Source organism: Pseudopipra pipra, chromosome Z (genome assembly GCF_036250125.1).
Source record: "Pseudopipra pipra isolate bDixPip1 chromosome Z, bDixPip1.hap1, whole genome shotgun sequence".
NCBI classification, from domain to species: domain Eukaryota; kingdom Metazoa; phylum Chordata; class Aves; order Passeriformes; family Pipridae; genus Pseudopipra; species Pseudopipra pipra.
The window spans coordinates 27,545,176-27,569,647 of NC_087581.1; the positions used below are offsets into that span (position 1 = coordinate 27,545,176).

The 24,472-nt window shown below is 37.5% G+C and overlaps 1 protein-coding gene and 1 long non-coding RNA gene across 31 annotated transcripts in view; one reads left to right on the plus strand and one right to left on the minus strand.

Moving 5' to 3' along the window:
* PTPRD (protein tyrosine phosphatase receptor type D) overlaps nt 1-24,472 on the minus strand; it is a 1,159,674-nt gene that overhangs the window by 840,497 nt on the left and 294,705 nt on the right. For all 30 annotated transcript variants that reach the window (XM_064641432.1, XM_064641445.1, XM_064641443.1 and 27 more), the window contains exon 4: nt 23,887-23,994. The gene's annotated coding sequence lies outside the window, so the exon portion shown is untranslated. The remainder of the gene's footprint in view (nt 1-23,886; nt 23,995-24,472) is intronic.
* On the plus strand, nt 1,129-10,039 carry LOC135406835 (uncharacterized). The gene is made up of 5 exons (XR_010426516.1): nt 1,129-1,388; nt 5,259-5,332; nt 6,657-6,779; nt 7,712-7,866; nt 8,840-10,039. It is a non-coding gene; the product is annotated as an uncharacterized LOC135406835 (long non-coding RNA).

Genomic DNA, 24,472 nt, shown 5'->3' on the forward strand with positions numbered 1-24,472 from the left:
CTCAAGGCCCTTCACCATCTTTGTTGCCCTCCTTTGGACACTCTCTAATGGCTTAATATCTTTCTTATATTATGGTGCCCAAAACTGCACACAATACTTAAGGTGAGGCTGCCCCAGTGCAGAGCAGAGTGGGACAATCCCCTCCCTTGACAAGCTGGTGATGCTTTGCCTGATGCCCCCAGGACACAGTTGGCCCTCCTGCTCCAGGGCACTGCTGACTCAGATTTAACTTGTAATCGACCAGAACCATGAGGTCCCATTCCATGGCACTGCTTTCCAGTAATTAATTCCCCAGTCTGTTCATACATCTGAGGTTGCCCCATCCCAGGTGCAGAATCTGGCCCTTCTCCTTGCTGAAATTCTTGTTTGGGGACTATGATTTGTCAAGGTCTCTCTGCAGGGCCTCCCTGCCTTCGAGGGAGTCGACAGCTCCTCAAGTTTTGTGTCATCTGCAAACTTGCTTAGTATCCCTTCCAGTCCTGCGTCCAAGTCATTTATGAAGATGTTGAAGAGCACAGGGCCAAGATGGAGCCCTGTGGAACCCCACTAGTCACAGGTCACCAGTCTGATGTCACCCCATTCACTATTGCCCTCTGTGCTTGACCCGTGAGCCAATTGCTCATCCACCACAGGACGTGTTTATCCAGCTGTGTGGTGGACATTGTGTCCAGAAAGATAATGTGAGAGATGGTAGCAAAAGCTCTACTGAAATACAAAAAGGTTACATCAATTGGCTTCCTTTAGTCAGCTAGGTAGATTACGTTGTGCAGTGGTTCGGACCTGGCTCCCTGCCAAGTCTCCAAACCCCACCACAAGAGCTCCGCCCCCCAAAACCAAAGGAAGAGGAAAAAAACCAAGAGAACCCAAATAAGAGAAAGCTAAAGCAATATATAAATATATTTACACTTATATTACACTCATATACAATTTCAAAAACTATATACACATAGGAAAAAAAACCCCAACATCTCCAACAGAAAAGGGAAAAGGAAAAGGGGCAAAACAAAAAAAAAGACAAAAACAGGTATACACACTCAATAAAGAACTAGCCAGAGAAAATCTTAATACTTTCCTTGAGATAGCACAATCACGCCCAACGCCGCCGCCATGCTACCAGACCCCAGATCGGCAGAAACAACAGGCCCCATAGTCCCGACCAGGCCTCAGCTCCCTCACAGTGAGCGAGACCTGCTGCGGGAGTCTGCTGTCTCCAAACCTCGACGGAAGAGAAGAGAGGAAGAGGCTTCTCTCCCGTCTTACTTATACTCTGGCTTACGTAAAAAAATCGTAGGGAATACTGGGAACATGGCCACTTCCTAGTTCTGACCTGGTTACCAGGAAGGCCTAAAAAAACCAAACCACTACACCTTGTCATAACAGCAAATCAGGTTTGATAAGCAGACTTTTCTCTCATGATGCTGTGCTGGCTGTGACTAATGACTGCATTGCCTTACAGGTGTTTTTCAATTCCTCCCAGAATAATCTGCTCCATAACTTTATAAGGCACTGAAGTGAGACAGGCCTGTAGTTTCCAGGGTCCTCCTTCTAGCCCTTCTTGAAAACCTGGACAACATTTGCCATCTTCCAGTCAGCTGAGACCCCTCCGGATTCCCAAGACCTCATAAAAATCATCAAGACAGGTTTTGCAATGACATAGCTAGCTTTCTGAGGATTCTTGAAGGATTCTTCAGACCTCATAGATTTGTAGGGATCCAGCTGGAGCAGCAGATCCCACGCAACTTCAGGATCAGCTGGGAGCTGATCATTCTTGCACTCATGGTCCTCCAGCTCAGGGTACTGAGATCCATCATCCATCATCTGTGTTGAAGACAAAAGCAAAGAATGTATTAAACATCTCTGCCTTTTCTCTGTTGCTGTTTGTGAGGGTGACCATCCTCATCCCGTGACGGGTCGATGATATTTCTATATTATTTTTATTGTTCCCCACATTTCTGGCCAGTTTCAACTCCACTTGAGCTTTGGCCAAATCAATTTTCTCCCCGCAGTGGCAAGCTGCATCTCTGTATTCTTCCCATGTCACTTGACCTTGCTTCCACTGGGCATATACCTTCATCTTTTGCCCTATTTCCAAGGGAAGATTCCTGTTCAGCCAAGCTGGCCTTCTGCCTCTTCTGCTTGTCTTCCAACATTTGGAGTTGCCAGTTCCTGTGCCCTTACGAGGTGATCTTTGAAAAGTGACCCGCACTGATGGACTCTAGAACCTTCAAAAACATTTTCCCAGAGGACCCTACTTATTAATTTCCTGACCAGCCTGCAGTCTGCTCTCCTCATGTCCAGAGCTGAGGTTTTGCTGGTACTTTTTCATCCTGTCAACAGAGATTTTAAACTCGATCACCTTGTGGTCACTGTGGTCAAGATGGCTGCCAATCTCCATTTTGCTCACAAGATCCACCCTGTTGACAAACAGATCAAGGAGGGCATCTTTTCAAGTCGGCTCTCTTAGGACCTGTTCCATAAAGTTGTTATCCAAGCGTTTTAGGAATCTTCTAGCTGGGTTGTACCAGCTGTGTGAGGCTCCCAGTTAATTTCTGGCTAGTTGAAGTCCCCCATAAGGACAAGAGCAGTTAACTTGGAAGTGTCCCTTAGTTTCTCAAAGAATAATTTGCAAATGACATTGTCCTGGATGGGAGGTCTATAGCAGACTCCCACATTGACACCCACATTGTTTGCTTGCCCCTTGATTCTCACCCAGAGGCTCTCAAATTTGCCATTGCCAACTGTGAGCTCCATACATTCTAACCCTTCTATTAGATACTTGGTTCTTCAAGTTTTGGCACACCATCCCATTGCTCATCACTGGGGAGCCTGGTTTTGTCCCCTTCCCCCTTCTGAGCCCCTCTAGCTCCAGCATTAGAACACTTTCCCCTCTCAGATAGGTCCATCCCAGCAGGTGTCAGTAAACCAGATGTTGAGTAGATCACCCCATGGTCAAAGAAACAAAAATTTTTCCAATTCCACCAACCTTGGAGCCACTCATTGACCCGATGGGTCTGGCTATTCCAAACAATATTATTCCTCGTTACCAGAAGAATCAAGAAAATCACTACCTGTGCTCCTGATCCCTCCACCAATCATCTCAGGGCCCTGAAGTGTCTTTTGATTGCCTTTGTACTTCTCTTTGTTATTTTGTCACTGCCAGTTTAAACAATCAATAGTGGATAGTAATCAGAGGGCCTTACTAGACGGGAGAGTTTTTCAGTAATGTCCCCTACCTGACCCCCTGGAAGACAGCAGATTTCACTGTGGGTTGGGTCAGGTCTGCATATGGGGCCCTCTGTTCTCCTTAGAAGGGAGTCTACTATTACAACTACCCTACTTTTCCTCTTGACAGAGGAGGTCTTGGTGCAAGGTACAGGTGGTGTTGTGTTAGGAGGCCCCATTACCCCAGAAGGACCTTCCCCTACCTCATCAGTTGTCTGGCCTTCTAGTGCCTTCTAACAGTCCCTTGACTAACTACCCTGTAGGGTTCCAAGTCCACCCGCTTCTCCACTACAATGGAGATTTAAGGCTCCTTTGAGCCTTGAGACTTGTAATTGGTCTCTCTCTTGCTCGTTTTCCCCAATACTACAAAGTCTGTTTACTTTTTCCCACAGCTCCTTCACCTGGTGACAGAGATCTTTGACCACATGATAACTTCTGCAAAACAACTGTTTATCTGCCCCAGCCTCACAAAGAGGCATCAGGTACTCCTGGCAACCTTTGACCTGGAGCGCTGTTTCTGCCACCAGCAGCTCTGTCTGGCTGGAGGGCTCTGACATGGCTGGTTCAGTGACTCCTGCAGCTACAGGGGATCAAGTTTACAGTGTGTCACCACCATAACTGGGAAGCTTAAACTAATATGCTAATAAGACTGGGGCTGAAAGGATCTCTTTGCTCTTCCTCACCAGCTACTGAGTCTGTATGCTGCCTCCATTGGCTGCTCCCAGATGGTCAGGGAGGAGCCCTTCCCTCTTGCCGTGCCTGTGCGAACTTCGATGCGAACTGCTGTGACTCTCCCACTGCTGTGTCACCTCCCTGTTTGACTGCTCCTGTTCGCCCTGCCCTGGGTCGGCCACGCTCTCTGGAACTGTTTCAATACCTCTTGGTCCCTTCAGGCACCACCACCCCTTCTGATTGGCTGCCAAGGGCTTCTGGGTTGTAGGGGCTACTGATGGGCGCTCTTGGGCTCAGGAATCCCCCTGTACAGGCGGTTCTCACCCACTGCAACTCTCCTCGCTCACAGCTGCCTAAGCATCAGTGAACAAGGCGCTGTGTAGGTCTCACTCAGTTTAAAATTCCCTCAGTCCTTCCGGGCACTGCCCCCTCCTCTCCCGATTGGCCGTCAAGGGGCTGTCAACATTGATTAAGTTTTCCAGAGTTTTCTGGAGTTCTAATCTTCTTGTATTCATCTAGGCTTTTCACACATCTCAGCTTTTTCCCAAAGGTCAATTTTCAGAGCTTATGTCAGTACTTCATCTATCAAGAGAGTTATTCTTTACTATGTATTTCTAGAACTTTTTATTTCTAAATATAATTTTAAAAAATTTATTTATGCTAAAGCGCAACATCATATAGTCTAAATTCCACATTTGCTACAGTATACATAAACACGTAAAATGTGTAAAAACCTTTTTTCTTTCTAATTTTTAGTTAATTGTGTAAGATTGTTTGATCTATGGCAACTTCACATGGAATGCCACTTGATAGTAAGCCACTAATAGCTATTTTTTTATTCAGGTCACCTAAACAGATTTTCATCTTTCTTATGCAACTCTCACTTAGATCCCCATGCTTCCCAATTTAACTTGTAAAAACATCATACAACGTAATGACGAAAGCTCTAGTATAGTATTGATACTGACATATACTTTTTCTTTCTCTGAAAGTTTTGTTAGCCTACTCTTGAAGGAAATTAAGTTGTTTTGATATGATATACTTAGAATACATTCAAGTTTGCAATTTTTCTTCTACTTGTTTTCCTCCAGGTGTGCAAATACAGTTTATTTTATTATCTGTCCCAGTGTTTTTCTGAAAACTGAAGTTATTGTTGCGTGTCTATAATTCTTCAACTGCTCCTTCTAAAAGCCTGAAAATATATTCATAATTTTTCAGTCTTCTGGAACGTGGTTCTCAAAGATAAGTGTTAATGAATACATAAATATGTCAAATATTTGAAAAAGCCTATTTTTTTCCAAGTAGTCTCCAACTGTTCCCTACCCATTGTACCCTGATGTCTTATACATGCTTATCTCATGCAGCAATCCCTGCAATGGACTTTCAGGAAGACAAAGATACTGAGTGATTCTTCTCTCTCATCATTATGTGTTAACAGGTTTGTGATTCCTTAGAGAATTAATTAATATTCTACTTACTTTCTCTCTTACTACCAATGCATTTACAGTTTATTTAATTGCTCTTAAGTTATTAATATGATTTTAAACTGGGTTAATCTGATACTTAGTTTTGATTTACCAAATCCTATAAATGAAGAGCCTGAAAACTTTGAATAGCTGTATCTACAGAAAATATTAAATCATTCTAATAGAAAATCATTCTTTTTTAAGACGACATTTCAAGACTGAGGAGAAAATGGTGTGTTGAGGGCTTTTCTTCAATTTTAAGCAACTCTGTGCATCAGACACTGAAAATAATGTTGCTGAGGAACCACAGTAGAATGAAACTGAAAGTACTTGGAAAAAAGTACTTTTAAGAATTTCCTGCTCACAGCTGGAGATTAATTTCTCTTTGTCCACTGTTCCTAAAGTGGAAATCACCTCTTCTCATCCTTGGAAACAGTTCAGTCCCTTGCTCTGTTTTGGACTAGGAACAAAGTCTTTGGGAATGCAGAATTGCAAGCCTTCATATGTAGTACTATATATTAATATATTTACTGGGAGACCACAAATAATTCTTAAGCATAGCAAATCGTATTTTATACTTTTCCATAAATGGAGAAAATTCACAGTTTGAAAATATTAACCAATACAACAAAGCACACATACACTTACAAAACCATTGATTTTCCTGGAAAAGGAGTGGTAGCTGAAATTTCGTGCCAGTTACACACTTTATTACAATAATATAAACAAATAAATTTGTTCTTTTCTGGTTTTTTTCCCTGAAAAAAATACAACCTAAAATCATAATGGCAGTTAATTTGAATGATATTCGTGCATGTTCTTTTTTCTAGATAGGTAAATTAGAAAATTGTTTATTTGCACGCTGAGAGAAATATGCAGAGTCACAATAATGTTTTTATTGAATAGTTGTGATTAAAAGAACCTAAAGAACATTCAAACAAGTTGTTCTTTTATACCTTTTCTAAACCACCGTGCTGCATTTACTGACTACATAAAAAATTAAGCAATAAGGTTTCAGTTAAACAGAAGCACGTTAAAAAACTATAACTGTTTTTTGAGTATTATAGAGAAAAAGTGATTTTTTTCTATGTAATCCTTTTAAAAACATATTTCAAGGTATATATTTCATTATTTCATAGGGTATTAACATCTTAACATAATACAATTGCAAATAAAATTGTTTAAATATCCTAGGTAGAAGTTAGAGTGCATCCTCTTCTATGCGTCTGTATATTTTTTTGGTCATGCACAAAGTCAACTTCATTAAATTAGCCCACACTCATTATTTGAACACAGGAAAGAAATTCACTTGATGCTTTCAAGAACTTTAATAATAGTGTGTGTAAAGAGAAGGACAAGACAAATGACCACTTAAATACCTGAGGCCTCAGCAATGTATCTTCAGTGTGGTGGACAAAGGTAATGAAACAACATGCTAATGCAAATGAATTATGATGCATGTTAGAATTCCAAGGTACAGGTTGAATGACAATCTTTAGCACTAGCTTAATATAAATACCTCAATTTTTCAGTTGAAAAGATGGCACTTTAAAAGTATGTAAAATATGACAATAGCTCAACATTTACAGAAAGAAATAGAAACACGAATGGAAAAATCCTCAACATGATATTGTATTCATATGTTAAATGATGTGTCAAGCATTTCTTATCAAGGAAAAGGCAAGGACTAGTTAGTGTTTGTAAAGTCAAAACTGCTTAGAATCAAGTCAGTCATCACTCAAAAGTGTCAGGTACCACTAACCTTGTAAATTTGTTTACATTCATTTTTCTGTTCCTTCCTCTGTAAATTATGAATATTTTTAGTATTTTGATATTACAAGGGGAAAAATTCTCTCAGTTTGCATTCTTATTACTACATTACTAAACTAGGCTTTAAAGTACGCCTGTAAGTGATTTTTTTCTTCCCTGGACCCTTTTAAATTCATTTGGAAATGCTGGATTACTTTTTTTTTTTTTTTTTTGGTGATATTTCAGTAAATCAATGTAAAAAAATAACATTTCAGTTGGAAAATGTAAAAGAAAAAAATCCCATCAATATTATAAATTTTAGAGATGGCCGTATCTTTTAATTAAATCACATTGAAAAAGCCGATCTCAACTTAGTTAACTTTGAGATACCACAGAATAACTTCCCTTGATTAGGCAGAAGATCAAAGAAAGAACAAAATTGCACTGGCTGGTAAATTACTTAAAAGCTATTTTGATTAAAGAATGGTGGCTAATAATCAATTTAATTTTGTTAGAGACAGCACCCCACTGATAATAAAGCTAGGATATCTAGTTAACTTGTCCTCTATAAGTTAGCTCTACATTTGATTGATTTTAAGCAGTTCTAGACACAGATTTGCACTACAGAGACTTGCAAGGAAAAGCCAACTTTAATTTTAAATTTATGCATAAAAAGAAGCTTTCATTTAAAGAATAAAAGCAAGGAGGAAGAGGAAAAACAAATAAAACCCAAAAAACTTTCAAGTTATAAACAGAGGTATGTAATCTGAAAACAGAGCTCCACTATTTTTAATGTGATTATATTCCCAAGGAAATATCATTGTTGACCATTTTCTTTGAAAAATATGGTTTCTATACAGAATTGACTTTCAAATGAAAGCACCAAATTCTTCTATTTTAATCAGATTTCACTTCAAAAGTATTTTATGACTTCTGTAAGGAGAAAAATTTCTTTTCTTTTTTCTTTTTTTTTTTTTTCAGAACTACCAGCAGAGCATGGAAAAAATAGTTTTTGTTTACAGCAGAATAGTAAATATTATCCCATTTTATCCTTTCATATCTTATCTTTCACAATGTAAGAAGATATATTTACATGAACACTCTAGGCCAAAGGATACCAAGGTTATATTTAAGAGTCTGCTGTTTAAAGAGGTGAGGGATCTTTAGAGTCTCTCTTGTTTTTCACATTGACTGTGACTACATCTCTGTGTGACAGACTGTCTCTATGTTCATGGAAACAAATTACTTGTGAAAAGAACAGAGACTTCACATCCAACTGAAAAATGTATGTACCAGTCACTTCTCACAAACCATTTCTTGATAGCTTTCTAGAAATAGAGTAGACAGAGATGCAGCCCAGGCTGCTTGAGTCATGGCATAAGAGAATTCTTCGATCTATCTCTATGAGAACAAGTCAAGATGACTTTCTCATTCAGGGTGACTGTGAAAACACTGATTACAGGCATATTGTACCCATTTTACATCTTGCTTTAGAACTCAAGGGTCCTGACTTGGGTGGCTGACATATGGGGACATTCCTATCCTCTGTGTCTTGTTTCACAGGTAGGGCCAGTGGGAACGTGAAGAATATTGCAGACCTTAGCACATATTTCCTTCAGATTTAGTTCTAAATCATGCTGGATATCTCTTCAGTCTGAGTACCTCAGCTGCTAAATGTTGTTCAGACTGAGTGAAGTTATCATAATATGTTTCCTGTATTTATTCCCAAGACTTTTGACTACCCTATCATCTGAGTGCACCACAGCAATCACAAAAGTGTCCACATCTGCTTGAAAGTACACCGGGCACATCTCATTGCAAAGAGTCACTTCAAGGTTTGGAGACCAATTCATCCCTTCTACACCCTTGTTTAGGATCTACAATGTGCCATATACATTTTCTGTCTCACTGTGAATTGTGCAAAAGAAGTTAAAAGAATTAGAGTTAATATACATTAATAGCATGCAGGCCTTGTGTATATCAGTGGTACAAGGAATTCTACCATGAGTATTACTTTATTGCTTTGCATTACACCCAAGAAAATCTTCCTGCATAACACATTAAATAAGATTCTTAATATAAGTGAGGATAGTGGACTCTCTTTTCATGTCTTTTAGAGCTATTTTTTTAACAGTATTTTAAAGTAAAAGGTATCTAAAATTGAATATAACACAGAAAATAATTGGGAATTTCATCAAGAATGAATGATCTTAAGAGCACCTTTTTTTAATATCTATTGGATTATAAGCAAATCTTTCTTGAAAGTTTACCTTTTCCTGAACTCAAGAGCACAACCTTCAACTGCTGATGAAGGAGAAGAAATTACAATGGGGGAAAAGTTTGATTTGTATTTTGAATGAATTATTATTTACCTTTCAGGTTCTTGTAACACATGAAAATTGAATGGCAGACAGTAAATTGTACATTTCTTAACTAGTCCACTTCTTTTAATTCCATAAAGGGTGATTCATTACCAAAGAGTAAAGTAATATTCAGTCATATTGCTACAAATTTTATTCAGTCTTTCAACATCACACTTCCTATTTACTTCACTCTGTTTTGTAAGATAATGTCAAACCTCCTGAAACATCTACTAGAGTGGAAGCTTCCATCTTTGTAAACTACTGTGTCTTTAACAGCCTCTATAAGAACTGTAGTGTGTAATGTTGACTGACAAGAAAATAGTTTACTTTTTTTTCAGCTGGTTAATCTCCCAGAATCTACTTGGCTTTTGCTTCCCCTATTTCTGTATTGACCACTAAAATATAATTGATCTTCTGCCTCCGAATTCCTGCTGCTTCATGAGCTCTGTTACAATTCAACATAATCTATTTCCAACTGATGTTGAAAAACATAATAAGGTCACAGCAGGGAAGATTTAGCTTCATTAAAACATTATTATTATAAAAAATAAAATGATCTAAAGTAAATTGGTTCTGTCCTTGTGGTACAGTTTGCATATATCCACATCAATCTGAGCATATAAAGCAGCAATAAATTTGCTAGCCCTATTACATTACAAATAACTCTCCTTATCTTTCATTTCACCATGGGAACCTCTAGTGGCAGATGAAGATGTCAATACTTCACTTTCCAGGTGATATCTACCTTTGCAGGATAAAAAGATATTAAATCTCCCTGAAAGGACAATAAAAAAATTCAATAAAAATGTTTATTTCTGCCTCTAAGTTGTTTTGATTTTCTCTGTGCCCAGCTAATGTACATAACAGAATTATTTAAAAGAAATGAGCAAGCAAGGAAATTAATTTTGACCCTATCAGACTTTCATTTATCATTGAAACCCATAAGAAAAGGACTGTGCATAAAGATTTAAGATAGAGAATCAGTGATTGTTCTATTAATCTAGTTTAACTGATGCTAAAATCTGACAGAACGAATTACAAGTTGCAGGAAGGAAGGCTTATCAATTCATTACTACTTTCAAGGTTCTCACTTCTCTTTCTCTTTGCCTTCACCTGCTGGCAAAGGATAGGCTTTTGCAGTTCAATTTTTCAGTTTATTTTTGACTGCTTTTAATTAAATTTGATGGCCTGCTTCTGTACCAGGAAAGTTATTGGAATTGCACAGTATTTGGCTCCCTTGATGTCTGTTCATTATTAACTGCTTTTCAAAAGTGCTTCTCTCAACTCTCATTTTATAAATATTTAAATAACTGTGAATTTCTACAACATAAATATCTGGGCACTAGTGATAGGAATTCTATTGCCTATTTAATATGTTTTACATAGTAATATGATTTTTAAATATTATACATTATAATGTTAATTGGGAAAGTGTTGCCCGTAAATCATGTTACTTGTAAGTGTCAGCAGAAATTGTACTCATATTTCAAAGCAGCAGTAATCAATGAATTAGTCAGTAGTTTGTGAACTATTGCTTATGTGACTGTATTTTTCACACATCTTAATTATTCATAGCAACAGAAAAATAAGTAAATAATACAAAACAAAACAGAACTCTTATGATCTTTGCACTACAAGTGATATTACTTAGATTAACTGTGATGTCTTCTGAAACAGATTCCCATTTTTTAAATACAAAGTTACCAGGGCAAAAGAAGGTAGAGCAAAGAAAAGGGAAGCCTTTTTTCATGACCAGCACTTTGACTAGTATGAAATAGTAGACAACTTACACTTAAGTCTGGTGAAAAACTTAAAATACCAAAATTCTTTCAACAGGCCGAACCTAGTTCTTAAAACAAATTACTCCTTTTTACTGTTTAATGGGTTAGCTCCTTGCCCCATCTTCCATGGGCCCAGAGCCTTAAAGAAATATAATACACTTCTAAATATTAAAGAAAATAATTTGCATGTCCTTTTTCAGTTGACAAGTTCTTTGTTCTGCAACGAATCACAATGGTTTTAGTGAAAATTATCTCACAGGAGAGATGTATTCAGTACGAGTAATATGAGCAAAATGTGGCATAGCACTATGCAGTAGTAATCAATTTTCGCCTGTTGAATACGTAAAGAAGAAGAAGAAGAGGGAGTTTTCCATCTGGTTCTGTAAGCTTAGAAATTTTTTAGAACATTTTTCTCCAGAAAACAGTAATTTTCTGTTGTAAACTGGCTACCTCTTTGATTAAAGGTCTATCTTGCTATTTACCATCTTCCTAACTACTTTTGCACTGTATATTTTTCCTAGGTTTTTTTCTTTCACATGGGCTTCTCTCTGCTGAAATTTATAATGTGTTCAGTTTTAGGGATTACCTGCTGCAACAAGTTCCCCATACATTTTTTTTAATTATTTAAAAGAACATTTTAGTTTTTATACCTTTAATAAAACAAGACAGTAATCATATCTAAAAAGTGGAAATTCTTATTTGTTAGAACTACACTTTACATAATCAAAATATGTGTGTGTGCTGGCCTTCTTAAACATTCTGATGGAGGCTTTCTGGTATAAATATGTTTAATCAAAAATACTCCAGAAAAAGTAAATTTAAAGTCACCTAATTCCTCTACAGACATTCAGAAACCCAAGGTTTAAAGTTTTGTAAAGATTGATTTAGTTTGTTGCTTGAAGTAAGTCTACACTGGATGCACTCACATGACAACTGAAAATAAAAAGCACAGAAATTCTCTTGCATGACAGTTGAGAAAGGTAGTAATGTAGTTACATACCACAAGTGCATCAAGGAAGCTACTTTTTCATGAAGGTAACAAAGCCAGGTATATCCATATTAGATTTAATAGTGACAGCTATGGTCAATCTGTCCTTAAAGACCTTTATCCAGTCTAATAATCCACACAGAGCTCCAATATCCTTTACTTTCTTCATAGTCAAGACTTTGGAATAACTTTCAAATGACTCGGTTGTCCTCTGTTTTTCACCTTTTCCTAAATCTTGACATTTCCTAACATATTGCAGAGGCAAAAGATATGACACCCTTAATTTACTCACGTTTCAGAGTTTCATATTTTCAATAAAGTTAATATAGCCCCTTCGAATTGTCAGCAGGTGGTATCCCATCTGTCACACACAAATCCTCCAGAAATGTCACACTACTGCAGGAAATCTGTCCATCATGATCCAGCTGTCCATTACCACAAGAAGAGTGTCAGTATTCTGTCTCTGCTGATTCTCCTACAAGGACTACCTTAAACACTTCAAAGAAAATACTGATAAACTGAAGAATTTCCTGCACATTAGTTACCTCTAGGTAGGACAGCTTCCCTTCTACATTCAGCCATATTAAGTAGAACAATAATCTTTTCTAGATGTTCCCTGCTGTCTTGGTTTGATACAATTTGGAGGGGAAGAGACCTCAGATAAAAGTCTCCTCCCTTGGATTCAATATTCCCGGTTTCTCCAACACACAGAGAGAGAGGGAGATCAAATACTGTATGCAAGTGAAAAAAAAAAATAACTCTTTATCAAGAAGAATGCTAATAACAGCACTGATAAAACTGGGTCAAACAAACTGATGAGGAGAAACTTCCCAAGACCTGCTCACTGGACCAAACCGAGATGGTGGCCAGCCTCCTCCATCCAGAAAAAAACACACCTCTGTAGGAGTCAGGTTTCGGGAAGGGTGCCGAACAGCATCCTGGGAGATGTAGTTTCCCAAGCACTCTATCACAGGTGCTGTGAAGTGCCTTGGTGTGATTGGTTGTTAAGGTCACATGGTGTGACGTGTTACTACCCAAACCCACATTTATAAACTGTTGTCTCATTTCAGTAAAGGGATTTGGTTGCTGAACCCCAACTAGCTAGCTGGGTCTGTATGGTTTATTTACTTATTATGTTAATAAGCCATACATGTCCCCAGGACGGAGACAAGATGACCTCGCTTCCATGTGGTTTACCTTTGCCATGCCCAGAAAACCCAGCAGGAATGGTTGGAGAGTCAGCACTGGAGTGAGGCTGCAGTGCCAGTACAGTCAGTCAAAACAGGGCTCTGGACCCCTCAGGTGACTGGAAGGACTTGTAATACACCTGCTGGATCCAGCAATGAAACTTCTTGTTGCAATTTCGATGCTTGTTGGTTGAAGTGGTGGTCATAGTCCATATCCATCGAGGTGGAAACCCCAGGTGGCAAGGATAGTCCCATGTTGTGAGGGAAGAAAACCCTGTGTTAAGTGAAGTCCGAGTGTGATCTTTTATTGGGCTTAGGTAGGTGGGAACACTCCCAGTACCTGCCCTGGGGTGGGGAGTTCTACACTGGATGATGGAACATTTCAGGAGTCTTTGACACCTCCTAAGATGTTACAGCTGCCTGTTGTGTCAGCAAAAGTGGATCCATTATGTCTCATCAGCAGAGATAAATATCTTCGGGCTATGGGTGAATTGTGTCCATGCTTCTCGGGAGTGGAGTTGTCACAGCTGAGTCCTTTGTGTAAAGAGGAAGAAACCTACTCTGCCTAGCAGGATTTGTCTCTCTCCTTATCTTGTTTAACATGAAGCTCGTAGCCAGAGGTGGGGGGTGAGAACACCCTCGGCACCTCCATGGTTACTTTGAACATCCTCAGCTTGCACCTTGACTGTCTGAGTCATCAGCATTGCGGTCTTTCATACCTGTGGATGCATTCTTCTCCAAGGATGATAGTACAACCCTTATCTCAAGTTCTTGTCACAGTCCAAATTAGTAGGCATATTTGGGGGAAAGAGAAAAGAAAGGGTTGCTATGAGAATCTTTTTGTAACCTGGTATGAGAAATAAAATAATCCGGTTTTATTATAAGTAAAGTGATTTAAGTGGAAAGCAGGGAGTGTTGGAATTTTTTTGCATCTTTCATTTAATTTCAGGAATTGTAGGCCCCTCGCGAAGATTGTAAGGTGAAAAAGGCCCATCAAGGTTTGACACCAAGGGAATTTTGTGGTCGAGGTAGGGTACAATATATAAAAATGAAAAATTTACTCTGGCCACATGGTAGGTCTTTGTAAGTAAAAGGACGCCCCTGTGCTGTACAGGGGGGGTACATCATCAATCAATCAGGCGGGAGGGCGACACCCCCCTCCCGAGTTCAAAAAATTACCTTTTAAGGTAAAATACCTGTTACCTGTTGAATATTCAACATCTTAGGTGGCCAAGGGTACAAAGAGCGCGCGTTTTTCGAATCAGGTGTGCTTTTCCATGCGTGTGGCTTGGGATTGCACCCAGTGCTGCCAATAAAGGATTTCTTGCTGCAAGTTTCCTTGTCCTGCAAGTGATTTTCTTTTTTGGCGTTTTTTTATAAATTGAAAGAAGAGATTTTTCTCACACCGGGACACCTACTAAAAAGGAAAATCTACATTTAAAGTAACAGTTCCATATAATCCAGAAATCTTCCTAATTATTTTACCAATTATTTTGTGTAAATAGCTGCTATCTTTCCAGCTAACAGTGTACAACTTTTTTGGTCAGACAGGAGAGACATACTCTCCACATCTTTTTTTACAGTTTTATTAGACCTACTTAGCACACAGAGTCTAAGCTGAACACACATGCATGGTGATTCCAGGCCATGTGTCATTTGTAGCCCTGAGGAGCAGAGCAGAGTAGCTGGAGTGAACAGAGGAAACTTAGTTTCAGTCTGAAGAGCTGGTTACAGGCAGTGAAGCCAAAATATGTTAGTGGAGATGTAATCTATGAATCTATTATGTAATCATCACTCCTCAGCCTTCTCTTCGCTGAACGTGAGCACCCATGTTTGGAGTTTGAAGTTAATATCTGTATATTTGCCTAAGAACTGTACCATGGTCCTCTGCAAATTAAAGTTCAATTTGTATGAGATATTTCAGTGATAATACAATAGGTCAACATTGAGTTGATCTGTCCTACAAGGACTGAGTTTCATGGGGAAACTTGAAACCCATCAGGTCTGGAAAAAGTTTCATACAGACTTCAGAAAGGACTTCAAAGGCAGATGAAAAAACCCTAGATGTATTAGCTGCCCTCTTGGAACACTGCTGAGCTTTTCACAACCTCACTAAATGTGCTGAGATGAGAGGGATCAGGTGTTATATTTACTGCTAATATGCTTTGAAGCAGTAAATGTTTAAACATGTGATTTTTGCTGTAGTAAGCAGTGATGTGTTTGTGTGCATGTAGACTCCTTGCCAATCTGAATAACACTATTTGAATCCTAATGGTTTACAGAGAAGAGTAAGTCAGATTTAAATGGCTTTTAAAAAGGACATACAGCTTTAAGCCACATTCTTTTTAAAAATAATCATATGGGAAAGATGAGGGGCAGTAGGTACAAATTACTCCTGGGGACAGTCTGATTAGACACAGGAGGAAAATTTTTTCACAGTTAGAACAAACATACATTGGAATAATCTCTCCAGGGAAGTTGTAGATTCCACAAAGTTGGACACTTAAAATTCAGAGAGAGTTCTATTCAATTTTGTCTAGACCATGCTTTTGACATGAAAGTTTGGACCAGATCATCTTTGAGGATCCCTTCTGATCTGGTGTTTTATGATTCTATGATGATTATGGAAACATATCCTCTAATAATATTACTTTTTGTTAAGACTAGACTAGACTAGACTAGACTAGACCAGACTAGAATATTTCAATTGGAAGGGACATACAACCATCATCTAATCCAACTGATCAGCCACTTTATGGTTGACCCAAAGGTAAAGCATGTTACTAAGGGCATTGGCCAAATGCCTCTTAAACACTGACAGGGTTGGGACACCAACAACTTCTCCAGGAAACACTTTCCAGGGTTTGACCACTCTCTGGGTAAAAAATTGTTTCCTAATGTCCAGTCTGAACCTCCCATGGCACAGTGTGAACCATGCCCATGCATCCTATCCCTGGATCCCAGAGAGAAGAGATCAGCATCTGCATCTCCACTTTTCCTCTGAAATCTGCAGAGCAATGTCTCCTCAGCCTCTTTTTCTCCAAACTGGATGAGCCCAAAGTCCTTAGCCGTTCCTCACAGCCTATGTTTTACAGCCTTTTCATCAGCTTTGTTGCCATCCTCTAGATACATAAAAAGATCTTAAAATCCTTCTTAAATTGTGGGATCCAGAACTGGTCCAATCTATCCAGATCCCTCTGCAAGGGCTCTTACCCCTCAAGAGTAAACATAACCTCTAAATTTGGTGTTATCAGCAAACTTGCTTTCTTTCCTTCTCCATAATAATAAGATCTGGACCAGTAATACTATTTTACTTATACTGTTAATATTTCAGTTATACTAATAAGAAATTATTTGATTTACATGTAAAATGTGTTATCTTTTCACCCTTAGCATAAGACAAAAAGACTGCATAGTCACATGTAGCAGCCAATGGATATTGGGGTATCCTCCATGCAAATAAAAACCTCTAACGAGTTTTTACAGACACCATGTACACAGATATTTTCAGGGGCAAATCACCTTACAAAATATGGCAGCTTTTGCTAGAAGCAACACCAAGCCATGGCCTTGTCAAACATCACACTGTTTTCCAGTTACAGAAGCAATAGCTTATTTTGAGTAAAAGCTGTATACTTTTTAAAAAGTCATGGACAAAACAATATATTTTGTCCAAGCCTCACCTACAATATGACTGAACAGTTTTAGCTGAAACTTTAATATTCAGCTCAAGGCAAATAACTGCTTGAAAACTATCAGCTTGAATGTTTAAGTTTGGCAAATGAAAAGGGGCTGAGAGAAAGGTTTTGTAAGATAAAGACTGGAGTAACCATCATGTAGGAAAATATATATTTATAATGTGTAAAACAAGTCAGGAAGCAATCCTAAAAACAAAATATGATTAATGTTAGTTTAGCTGATATGCTATGTATGTTCTGTATCAGAAGTTATAATACATATCAGTACACTTAAATAACAAATTGTATCACTCTCATTGATGTATTTCATATTATTTGAAATTGTGAGTAATGTTCATACTATTCTTCCTATTAAATTGAGAAGACAACTTCAGAATGGAGTGTTTAATTCTAGATGGAGGAGATTATTATGGAAGGGGACTGACATGTCTTCACAAAGGTCTTCTGAGATCAATTTAGCATGAAAATAGAGATCTACCCAGATTCATATCACACACAGACACACACAGAGACACACACAGAGACACACACACACAGATACCATCCCAGAATTCAGTCACAGGTATTACCTGACTTGAAATATATAGAAAATTGCTCAATAATCCTCTTAATATGTATCTCATATGAAGTACAAACATATGTTAGCCTTCTAATAATGCCAGTCTGTACAATATGACAAAAAACACCTGTACTACCATTTCAAGAAATTATTTCCAAAAATGTTTTGCCCTTTTTAAATACAAAAGTTTGTGTGCGAAAATGAAAGTGGACTACTTGTTTTCTATGTTACTGGCAACCCTGCACAAAGAACAGCTTAATTTTTAAGACCCTAACATAGGATCTGGGACAGTATCTCCCTAGTTTTCCATATATATCCTGTATAACACTGGGGAAATTAATTGCTCTTTCTGCACTTGAATTTCACATTTGCATAAAGAGGAGGGTAGTTTCACTCCACAGGATTTATGAAAAGATGTCAGCCTTCTACATGTTTGGTAATGATACTTACATGCTAGAAGAGATTATTATATTCACATGCCATCACTGTTTGGTCTGCTCTTAGATTGCCCCATTTATTTAGTAGTTTGTGTGTCTGTTGCACATACAGTATAGTCAATATTAACTATCAGCAAATTCTGGACTTATAAATATGAAAAAAGCACTTAAAATTCTATCTTTGTAGATGTTCTGGTTTCAAACACTTTCAAAAATACCTTACTTACAGCCTTAGTTTAAGAACTGCAGACAGAATTTTCATTGTGCTTAAAGGGAATCAGTTCCATGTTTTATCTACATATAACTTTTAAACTTTTTATTGATGAACAAACAGAAAATAGAACTTCTTACCCTGCAGACAATACCATGTAAACAACAGCTCAAAAACTCCTAACAAAAGCTATTGTCCATGTCCACTATTTGCCTATTCAAAGGGCTAAAAAATATGGAGACAGAAGCTAAGCTTCTTCTCGCCCTTATAATCTGAGTCAGTCCAGAGAAATGTCAAATGTTTTCTCTTTTCCTGTGTCTAAGAGAACTGTCAGTTCAATATGTCTCTAAAGCCTGTTATCTCCCCACATATAAATGGAACAATTATAAGAGATTATAAGATTAAGAGACAAATCATAACCAATTATGCCTTGTCAAATTTTGTCATCACACGGAACTTCAGGAAAGCAGCAAAAATGTTAACCTTCACCTCCAGCACATATTAAAATCAGGGACAATCAGTTGATAATTAAATAAGCACTCTCTGCAGACAGAATAGAAGACCTCATCCAATGAGGGTACTAAAAGCTTGTGAAAATCTGATTCTGATGTTACCCAGATGCAAAGTGTTAACCTTTCTTAGAGATGAAAGCTGAAGCCCTGAGCAAGGGTCAAAATAAACAGGTTCCACTACTGGGTTAATAGCAGACTCCTGGTGTCAAATGCTCACTTTGCTCTGACCTCGTTCCCAAATGTAGAATGAGTACAACGGTTCCCTTGCCTTTTATTCTGTCACTGGGACAAAGATGGCCTAGAAATAGACCAAGATAAAAGTATTCTGGTGTCAGCTTACTTTAAAATGCTGTAACATGAACAGCAATAATCCTTAATTCTATATCCTTAATTTTTCTGGGTTTTATTTGTTGTCATTCAGACTGTGTTAAGCTAAATTGATTAATATACACAGATTTTATTTTTAATCTGAAGTTATCTTTTGCTTTAACTCTGGCACTTTGCTCTCTGGAAATACTTGTGAAATATGTAATTTAACACACTCCCTGTTCATCTGCATTTGTTGTGTTCAAGAGTATATAAATGCCTTAAACAACTTACTCATCCCACTTTATTTGTTCTGTGACTATTTTTCACCACATGCCAGTTAATATTTGGGAACTATTTGAAAGGTATATACTGAATATATATTAATTTAAAGATGAATCTGGGGTGCCCGTGGCTACAATCTATAACAATATGCAACGTGTCCTTATTCAAGCCTAAATGTTTGATAATTTCTCTTACTTATCACACATTTCCTCAAGAAGGCTATCCTGACATCCAGAGTAAAAAGAGGCCCATATATTACAGTAAGGAGATACCTCTAAATAAATTAACACTATTTCTCTTTCAAAGGCTAAATAACATAACTTGAATCTGGGCTGAATCTCTGAAAAGCACAAGGACCAAAAACTAGTTGACAGATTCTTATGGCTGTGCTCTTCTTGAGTAAAGGTCAAGCCTCTGAATATATGCTCTTTTGCTGTTTTATTTATTTTTTACTGTCAAAAAAATAGAAAATTATTTAATGTTTCGACTCCTGGGTGTCATCAAGCCCTCTGTGCAAAGCACATCCAACTAAAGCATATTGCTATGGCACAAGACAGATCCTGGACCTGCCTCCATAGAGGCCATGTTGAGTTGGCTTGCATGCATCAGAGATGGCACAGTGAGATTACTCTCACCAGTTTCCTTCTCAGGCTGTTCAATACTCCTCAGTCTGCCCACATCCTCCTGTAGTTCAGCCACCAAGCAGAGCAGTTAATCTATCTGGTCGCACCTCTCACTTGCAACTACACTCCATCCCCAGACCACACTGGTCAGGACTAACTCCATTACATCAATGTCTATCTCATACTGGGGTTCTCAAAGCCTGACAGATGCAATCTGACACTATGAACAGCAGCGCATACTTTCTCATATATGTTGACTGCACCCTTGCTAATGCAGTCCAGGATATGAGAGTGCTCTGCCTGGGTTTACTGATGCCTAGGGTCAGCCTAGTGACCCCAGAGCTCTCAGAACCATTATTGCAGAGAAGTTCACCAGCTGGTCAGCCTCAGCCTCTGCTGTTGCCTCCCAGTTGCAGGACTTCACATTCATTTTCATGGGCTTCCTGTCAGATAATTTGTCTCTGCAGAAGCCCTAAATTCTACCAGATTGATTGTTCCATGGATATTTTGTGTCTTCTGCAAGCGTGATGAGAGTGAAATCTGCACCACTATTCAGGCTATTAATGAAGAATATTAAACATTATTGTTCTTGGTACTTTTCCCTGAGAGAAACTACAGCTTTCTGGTCATTAGCTGGGCTCTGTATTGTGGATCCCAACAGTGAGACCAGCAGTCCAGGCTGTTTTCAGCACACACTGTGGACTGCTTATTTGGTTTATGTATCATCAACCTGGCAACAAAGATCCTATGAAAGCTGCATCAAAGGACTTTCTGAAGTCTGCCATCTTCTCACCAAGGCTATCACATTGGATAGGCATGATTTGCATGGACCTGGATTTTCCCAAACTTGTTAAATAATGAGTCTGTGATCTAGAGCAACCTCTATTCTACGGTTCACATAGCAGCTGTTAAAATAATAATAAAATGCTACTTACCTGCCTCACATGATTATTATGATATTTCTAAACTAATAATTTCACTTTGAAATAAGAAAGAAGTAAAATAAAACTGCTATAAGTGACTAAGGCCTCCAATGGATGTGTATGCCACTCAGATTCCACATTATGAAGTTGAGGTTTGATTTTGCCACTTCTGTGTTTATTAACTCTGATAATTTCATATAATTTCTTCACACTGTCAGACATATTGGTCATCTGATACCCATATAAATACATCTCTTATATGAGAAGCCATTTCTCCATTTGTAAAGTGTCAAACAAATATCAATAAGCTGAATATTTTGAACATATCAATTGCCTATGCCTCTCTCCTTTTAATATGAAATTTGTTGACGAAATATTCTTCCTTCTTCAAATGTTACTAGGATATTTGCTAGGATGTTTTGCACATTGCACAAAACACAGCAAAGTGCTAAGCACTGTTGAGCAGAAGCCTGAAACAGCTTGCATGGCTAATTTAGACAGCTTCTTTGATTTTGAGATCAGTTTGTGAGACATAGGATTCCAGCATCATGTAGTAAACAGAATGGATGAAATATTGAGCAAAATTTAGTGTGTTGGTACAGAAGTACTGGTGCTAACTTCACTTTGCATGTGATTGAAGAAAGAGGTAACATCCAATATATCATCATATTGCTTCTGCTTAATATTCACACATCTGTGAAGTAAAACTTTTTTCTGCTTGAGAATTAGATCAACTTTTGATTTCTTTGTCTGACATCATAATATTGAAATATCAGGTAAATAACCATGAAAAATATTCTTACTGTTTATACTGATAATGGCTGATTTGTGCTAGGAAACAGAAGAAAACTAACTGTTTATAATATTTCATTTTCAACAATAAAAAAAACCCAAACAAACAAAACAAAACACCAAAACTGCTCCATTCAGAAGCAAACGAAAAATGTTAACAAAAACTAATAAGTTTGCAATTGAAAAATCCATGTATATTTAGCAGGTATAGCAGTCTTCAGAATACTCAGGCAATAGTCACAAGGTAACTAGGATGAGATTTTTCAGCTTCTAGGTATTTATACCACTCAAAATTGGCAGCTGGCAAAGATATGTATAAATCATATGGAATCTTGCTTATTAGTTGCTTCCTCTTATCAGCAATTGGATAATGACAAAGAACTCCTAGAAGTCTCAGGGTTTTTTTAGTTTAAAATCTTGCTAGGCTTCATCTTTTTCAGTAGCCACTACCAAATTCCTTTTAGGCCTCAGGTTTTTTCATTTCAAGATTTGGAGAAAATAATCTGCCTATAATTAATAGAAGGTTTTCCTAAATGCAGCTATAAATCAACAAATCACTGAAGGAATGCTTTCATTGTTCCAGAAAAATTAAACATTAAACACTCACAGAGAGTAAAATTCTTGGTTGAAAGTCTGAAAAATAACTACTTGTGTAAACATTATTTTCAGTTTGAATCAAGAATATGCTACTTTAAGATTCTTTCTCCTCTATGATCTAAAAAGAACTTTTAGAGAATATTAATCAACTTTATCCAATACAATTGAGAATCTGTGATGAGTTCTAGTTCTTTTATTTTATGTAACAACTACCGTATGAGTAATAACCTAGCTTGGTTTGACTAGCAGTAGACCAAGGAGACAAACATCCATTAAAGTTTCTAATAATCAGTTAAGCAAATGGTGATCCAAAATGCATACAGCCACTGAAGAGAATTTAGCTTCTCTGTTACGCAGTATTATGCGGTATAGCTTCTCTATTATCCAGTCACTGTGCAAGTAGCTCTACATTTTGAGCAATTTGCAAACTGTCAGGTATTGTAACATTATGAACTGTTTATTTTGCAGTGACGCTGATGATTTCATTCAAAGTTTTTTACAGCATCATATCTTTTCTTTGTCTCTGATAAATAAGTATCTCTTATGGATACTCCACCCTCACCACCTCTATTTCTTTCTTGTTCCCTTTCTCTCTCACCCTTTTCTTCTTTTTCCAGGCTAATGCTCCAGGTTTTTTAGAAGCTGTTGAAAGAGCAAATTTGATTTTCACTGAGAAATCAGTCTTTGAGTAAAATGCAGATCTGACAAACTGAAAACCATCCTGCCTTTATCTTGTCTGCAAGTTACTACTAGCTACAGAAAAGTAGATTTTTTTGACAGTTAGCAGGAAAAAAAAAACAGGGAAAAATACAATTCTAAGTAAAACTGAGATACTGAAGCCCATGCATATTAAGAATCTAAGACTATAAGGATGAACACTGTGCTTTAATACAATGGTGCCTTCCACATATTTCCATTAAGAAGTTGTCTGAAGATTTTTTAAATTTTTTTCATGTGTGTGCATAATTTCTGTACTTTGTCATGGTAGCATTGCTTTCACCTCAGCTGTCATCACATGAAGGACAACATAGGACTCCCTCAGAGACCAGTTTGGAACAACCAAGGCTTCCATCTATCATCCACAATTGTCTCCCATGAGAAATGCGTAGGAAGTAAGTGTTTTTTAATTAGCACCCAAATAGTTTTCTTAGTTTTCTTTAGCCGGTTTTCTTCTACATCAGTAGATTACTATTTACCTATATTTTCTTGATCACTGAATATATGCACTATGTCCATATTTTATATTTATGTTTTATAATAATTTGCTATTACTTTCAGTGAGTACTTTTAATTGTCTAAAAAGGAAGAGGAATCAGAACGTGATGGCATCAAATTTGCAAAATAACATCATGAACAGATGAAGTTAAAGATACGTTTAAGAATTCCACAAGGGAAACCAAAGTGCTGTACAATGTGTTAGAAGCTGTATCTTTAACTTATGTCTGTTGCTAGAAATAAACAGACTTTGCAAATTTAGTCTGAAATGAACCTCAAAATGTGTAAGACTTCACTTACTCAGAGTTGAGGCTGATCAGTTCTTCCACAGCTGGTGCCGACATTCTGTCAGTAAAATTCTTAACTGGATTGTAAAGGGCAAGCAAAGCAGTTGCTTTTTACTCCCACCTGGAACAAAATACTGTATCAGTTGCTTTTTTTTTTCACTGTCTTCCAAGAGCAATAAGACATTCATTACATTTTCTTTGCCCCTCACATTAAGGGTGCATCAGAATACCTATACAAAGGATGGAAGCAAAAACTATTACAAACTCTGAATTTAGAAAAAAGAAATAGTACTCTAAGATCAAAATGAAAATGAATCTTTGCTATTTAGATACCTACATTAAATTACTTTGCCCTGAAACACTTCTAGTTGCTACTACTAGATGTTCTGACTTTAATTTCTTCAGCATCAACATTTAGAAATGCATACCTTATGTGAATAAATATATATTTGAATAAATATATACTAAATAAATTACTACTTAGAGGATTTATTTATACATATATTGTAATTTGTTTCATTTTGATCTTAGAGTACTATTTATTTTTTCCAAATTTCTTCATCTTATTATGGACTATAGTCTTATATATTATGACAAAT